The 6,398-nt window shown below is 40.4% G+C and overlaps 1 protein-coding gene across 1 annotated transcript in view; it reads left to right on the top strand.

The window, feature by feature from the left end:
- Positions 1-6,398, top strand: part of LOC138983708 (myosin-VIIa-like) — a gene marked incomplete in the record, with an annotated part of 78,439 nt that continues 72,041 nt past the window's right edge. Inside the window, 1 exon segment of the mRNA XM_070357017.1 lies at positions 1-99.

Here is a 6,398-nt window from a genome sequence, read left to right as displayed (position 1 = left end):
CCAAACTGGCTTTTGGGTGTGACACTGTATCAAAACTTGCTGGGTGCTTTGCTTCACCGATTCTGTGCAATGTAGGGAATATTAACATCCATAACACAGGTAAGAACATTGTATCTGTCATTCGTCGAATGCTAATCTATGTTGGATTTTACAGATGTAGATTTTGTGAAAACACTAGCCTGGGAAGGTGTAAACCCGGCAACCCCGCTTTACCTGTTCCCTGAAAATGCAGACACCGATTTGATTACCGCTATTCGGTGACAAGCGACGGACATGGGAATGATAACGAACATTAGGGACCACTATCACACCTTCTGTGGCCTGTCTACCTGTGATGTAGGTGTGGTGCGCTTGTGAGAAGCCTACTAGCCCGGAGTACTACCGTGCTGTTTGTGTGATCGGGGTAAAGATGTTCGATTACAGAACTTGAAGTTGAAAAGCACACAGGTGATGCACCGTGTCCTGTGTCAGTGTGTATGTGTGTGACTGCCCCCCAGTTATGCATAGTGTAACACCGGTAGGAAACTTCTCGCTTAGAAGATGTGTGTGAGTGTGTCGGAGAATGACGATTGCTCCTGTTATGAGCACACCCGCCTTGAGGGTGGATCAAACTCCCTTCGTAGTGTACACAGGGAAACTTTAGATGGTGTGTTTTCCTTGCACATCTGCTCACTTTCATGGGGATTTTTATTGAGGGCATTAGGTCTGTTTTGTTTTACTGTTGTCTGTTTAGGCAGACGCAGCCCAAAGCATTTGGTGCAGTGAAAGAGTGTGAAACTATGAATTGATTTCATAAGGTGATCACGTCCCATGCAAAAGACTTAAAGTGCAAGTAAGAGTAAGACATTCACACTAATGGTTGAAACATGTTGTACCTAAGTTGTACGGCAAGCTCAATTCCAACTGTGAGGATGAATCAGTGTGACTGTTAAAGGTACATTAATTCCTTCTCGTGTACATGATCATGTTCACCATCTCAGATCTGTTAAGACTGTTAGTTTTACATAGGATGAGAACCTCCTTCCACTTGGACTCATACGGAACATCCCCTTCAGAGGGACCGCCTTCAGAGTGGGAATTTGTCTCAATTCATTTTGCAGATTGATGTAGGTGTCAGTTACAAACATGTGTTTTGTATTTGATACAAAACATTTTTATTTAATTTTACGAATTTTAAATGCCCTGTCTGCGCAGACAGCAGCCATATGTCGATCATGTCCAACGACTCCAAGTGGATGAATAATTATGAAATGCTGTTATCCCATGTATATAAAGCCTGGACTGATCGTGTTACTGTACATGATCACTTTCATGAGAAGGAATGTACGCTGAAACTCTCCGCACACACAAAACAATATCAGTGCTTTTGAAGTGATGAGTTTTGAGGATTGTATTTTGATAGGCCTTGAATATGTGCCCAACAAAGCTGTAGTGTAATCGGATTCATTGTCTGCACCTGAGTTACTGTAAAAGTTTTACATTACAGTTCAATCAAAACAATGACTTGTCAACATGTGTGACTAGCACTTTGCAACAGATGTGTCACATTTGTCATTAGAACATAGTTGGGCCAGCTATTCAGTCTCACAATGATATATAAAAATGTATAAATAAGCTATTTTGTGACCTGGAAAAAAAATCTTACTTATTGCTTCAACGGAACAGCATGTCACAAATTACCCGCAATTTTGGCCTCTAAATTTGACGTATTTGCCCAAATTAGGAATGCACAAAACTTTATTTTTTATTAAAAATATTGTTTAATAGCTTTAACATCATCAAGCAACATTCAAATACAAAGAGGTGTAGTATTACTAGTAACAAACAAAACTGTCAAACTTATTATTTCAATTCAATGACCCTCTGTGGTACCCAACTCCAGAGAACAATATATATTTGAGCTGATCCTTTTTGTCGCCTTCCTCGATCTCTGCTGATGCTGCAGAATGAAATAGATTCTTTCCTGGTGTAAATTAGACAATAGATCTGTTGTCTGTTAAGGTTTCCCTCTTCAACAGCTGTAAGTGTAACAGTCACTAACACTAATGCCAGCAACTCGCATCCATGATATTATTTCATATTTGGCGAATTTTTGGCGCCTTCCTCTCAGTCTGTAGTATTGATTGGATTCTTTATGGATGTCAATCTGCTGCATCGATGTTCCAGATAAATTTCCCTCTTTGTCAACCTTGTGCACAGTAGCGCCAGAGAGTAGCAGTGATAGTTTGGCTGATTTTTGTCGCCTGCTGCTAATGCTATGCTGAGGCTGCAGGATGAATTGTTCATTTCATTTTCATAACTTTATTGTCCCATCGCTGGGAAATTTGGGTTGCTTCCTCCCAGTGGAAAGCTAGCAGCAACAGGGTCACGCTACCCAGGTGTGTGCGTGTTTAGGTTTAATCAGCCACCTGCACTTATTATGGCAGAATGGCCGAGGCCTTTTATGTGCCACAGTGGTGACATGGGGGTGAAACATGGATACCGTCTCTGAGTCTGCAAATATAGTTGACGCGTGTCCGTCCCGGCCCTACAATCACAAGTCCAGTGCTCTACCAGTACCAACTGACCTACCGTGTCCGGGATTCTTTCCTGATGTCAATGTGGTGCAATGGACTGATTACTTTTACAGTTTCCTCTTTGTTGCCTGATGAGTAATAGTACACCTAGTACCACAGCGACACGCAGCAATTAAATTCAGCTGATTTTGTTGCCATCCTCTCCGATGTGAGACTGCAGGATGAAATGGATTCTTTCCTGATATCAATCTGCTGTCAACTGGTGTTTGAAGATTTCCTTTTGTCAGTGTCACAGCCCAGGACAGGTGAAAATGGTTAGCTACTGGTCACAGATCTTGGGTGTTGGCTGGCGTTTGCGCTCAACGCTCTGAATGAGTCAACTTCTTAAAAACTACTTTCGCCATGAAATCCTCATACCTCCCATGTCTGATAAGATATATATATATATATATATATGTACGTGAAAGAGTATGTGGCACATCTGTTGAAGGTTTCAACAAATTAAATTTTTTTGATGAGTCAGCAAAAACCTACCGTCAATTTAAGAACTTTTTCTGACATGACAAATAACAGCAGACCTAATGTCTCAAATGACTTGAAATTCCGTATTTACTTTACGACACGTGTTAGCACAAATCTCCGAAAGTTTGAAGGCAATGGGTTGGCGAGTTACTCAAATGTATCATTTTTTGTCTCATTACCCGCTAAAACGGCTTCAAAAACTGCCTTTTATGCCTTCTGAGAGGATTGACACCTACACCGCTCAGCATGCCATAGCGTCCATGTTAGACAAGATATGTGAACAAAACTGACTGATTTGAATGCATATATATATTTGATTGTTCTGATTTTTTGTCAAATTTAACGCGGGAACCTTGATTTTGCGAATTTGATTTTGGGGGTTGTGTGTGTTGTAGGTTCCACTGTATCGACACTACGTCGTGTAAACTCAATCTGTTTTCTGAATAAGTTTGGGGAATAAATGGCCTTTCCAGTCATATAATTGGTTTTACGATAAACGGCCTCATCAGAAAGATCTGCCCTCAAACGCATGTGTAAAGTTTTTTATGATGAGTAGTGTAGATCATGTATCCTTCACACTGTGTGTAGCTTCTCGTTTGCTTTCTCATGACAACTCGTTTTCCTTAATCTTTGTCTCCATGAGAATGAGGGGTTAAGCAAAGCCAGTGCTGTAAGCTGACAGTACTGTTTGTAAACAACAGTAGTATTTGGTCAGCAGTGGATGCAAGATTGTGCCAAAAACTTCTCTTTAAAGACGGCCATGAACAGTGCAGCACGAGTTTAAACAAGGAGATTAGAGGCCTGGATAGCCAGGAGAACGGTGAGGATAAACTCTTCAATCTGCCTGTTTGCATTGAGGGAGATATTCTTTCCATTGCTCCTCCTCCCTCCCTCCCCTCTTCCCTCTGCCCCATGGGGGAGCCATGTCTTGATGTTGTTTCTATGCTTCCCTCTCCATCGTTGCTGTATGTGAAGAATTTGCTGTCTAGGGCAGTCATGAGCTTTTGGTGTGCTGTGCCAAGCACGTTCCCCTTGTTTGAACCTGAGATAGCCATGAGAAATAGCAGATTCAATATAAAAATGTAACCTTGGTATTAGTCATAAACATATTATCTCTGACTCATGTATATATTATTTATATATATTATATATCTATACATTGTAAATTATATGTTCTTTGCCCATAGTGTACGACCATTAGCAGGCCTTAAGTTTGTGATACAGAACTAAGACGACATTTTGAATCAGCGACATTTTGAATTAGCAATGCATAAGGTTCTGACTTTGTTCGAACCTACTAGTGTTAAGTTTAAAGCCAAGAGTGCTACAAGTTACTTTTCTTACTGGTTGTTTAGTTCTTCTTCAGACTTCTTCTTACTGCCTCACTCTCAGTAATTTATGATTGTAATAAAAATATGCATGCATTTATGATTGATAAACTATATATATATATATATGTATAATATATTCAGTTTACTGCCTTTCTGTGTGGGAAAACTTTTAGCTTAAAGAACAACCACAGACTGACAACAACAATGGAAACTGACACATTAATTAGGTGGGTGTGTTAACACTAGCATTTAACAGAGGCACAAACAGTGTGAATGTCAACAGGTGACCTATTGCACTAGCATTCAGTGCAGTCAGTGTGGTGACTGCAGGAAGAATGTCAATACTGCATGTCCCGGGAGGCTAGATTATCGGCTGTGGACTGGATGTCACTTTTTCACCACATGTATGTTGTAATGACTTTTTTATGACAGGCATATGAAATGAGTAATTTTTATGGTGAGAAAAATGTGGGTTGAAAAATACAAAGTATCCTGCCATGGTTATGGACAAAACTCATCAAGTAGAGAGAGAGAGAGAGAGAGAGAGAGAGAGAGAGAGAGAGAGAGAGAGAGAGAGAGAGAGAGAGAGAGAGAGAGAGAGAGAGAGGGGGGGGGGGGGGGAGGGAGGTGTGTGCAGTTTTTGTGAGCTTGCAGTACATGCACATGCTGTGTATGAATGAATACACATGTGCCTGATACAGCTTGGTTTTGAAGCATTAAATGGCCTAGAGCGTTTGGCAAGTGACCAATATATTTGATCAAAGAGTACAATAGAAAAATGTTCACCACATTTTGATGTTGCATCGGATCCACCAGTGCTGTGCTGTGAACACTTGCTAGCTTAAAATGTTTAAATAATTTATTATTCAATGCATGCAACAGAACAATGCACATTTTGATTTTAAATTAAGCAATTCAATTAAAATTCCTATCGGCAGTTGAACTTGAAGGTCACGCGTAGAGGAGTTAAAAGAAATCCGCAGGTCAAGATGTGCACCAAGGTAAATAACTGACAAGTTTCACATTTTGCTGGCCATTTCTAGTGTCAGATGCAGTGGAAGTGAAACAGGTGTTTCAGAAAACCCTGAACACCATTTTCATTCAGTGCACATCTCTGAATTAAATCCACTGAGCTTACACAGACAGTCGGAGTAAACCCTAACACAGGCAAAAAGGAGGACGTAACTGAATGAAAATGGAATCCCACAAAAGAGGGAGTAACCTGGTGAAAATTCAGGGTGTCCTGACTGAGGACTAGGGGCCGTTGTACACACCATTTGAGTCGCTGACAATATTGACGCTGGGTATTAGCTCAGTTAGGCGTTGCTGTTCTTCTCAATCCCAGTGGTGTAGGCACACAACGCTGTCTCGCTTGCCCCAGGTGCCAATTTCACATTAAAAAAGCGGATTATTCACATCGGCACGCGAGATCGGCTTTCAGTTATCAGTGTACAAGTGCAGCTTATTGTAATGCTTTCCTGGAGGATGGCTGTTCGTCAGGCTACTTCTAGGTCATCGCAATATGAGCATTAAATCTGATCTTGTATGGTTTGATATTAAAAGGAGCATTTAAACCCTCTCTTTTTTTGCCTTTAAGTCAGGCTGTTTCTCAGTTAGGACAGAAATGTGGTTTTCGTGGTATTGGTTATCACAAGTTCAGAAATAAAAACGTAAGATGCCCTCAGCGATTGTAAAATGTTTGTAAGTTCATTCTTATAGTAACATTCAGTCTGCTGACTTCCAACTTTTCCTCCAAAAATCTGCAATGCTTATACCATCCATAATTTCAGAAGTTGAATATCTTCAGATTGATTTGTCTATTATCCTGTTTAATAAGAAACCCAGTGAAATTGAGAATTCAAAATCTAATATCAAATAAGAAATCAAATGTTACATCCACGTAACATTGGCAAGTAAGCATTAAGTTTCAATTCAGTTGACCCAGCAAACTCCAACCTAAGGAGAATAGATATCAGGCAGTAAAATTCAATACCAGACAGCTGTTGTTATGTGAAACATGGGTGCACAG

Source organism: Littorina saxatilis, linkage group LG13 (assembly GCF_037325665.1).
Source record: "Littorina saxatilis isolate snail1 linkage group LG13, US_GU_Lsax_2.0, whole genome shotgun sequence".
In the NCBI taxonomy this organism is placed as follows: domain Eukaryota; kingdom Metazoa; phylum Mollusca; class Gastropoda; order Littorinimorpha; family Littorinidae; genus Littorina; species Littorina saxatilis.
Note: the sequence above shows the minus strand (reverse complement) of the source record. Positions and strands in the feature narration are given on the sequence as shown.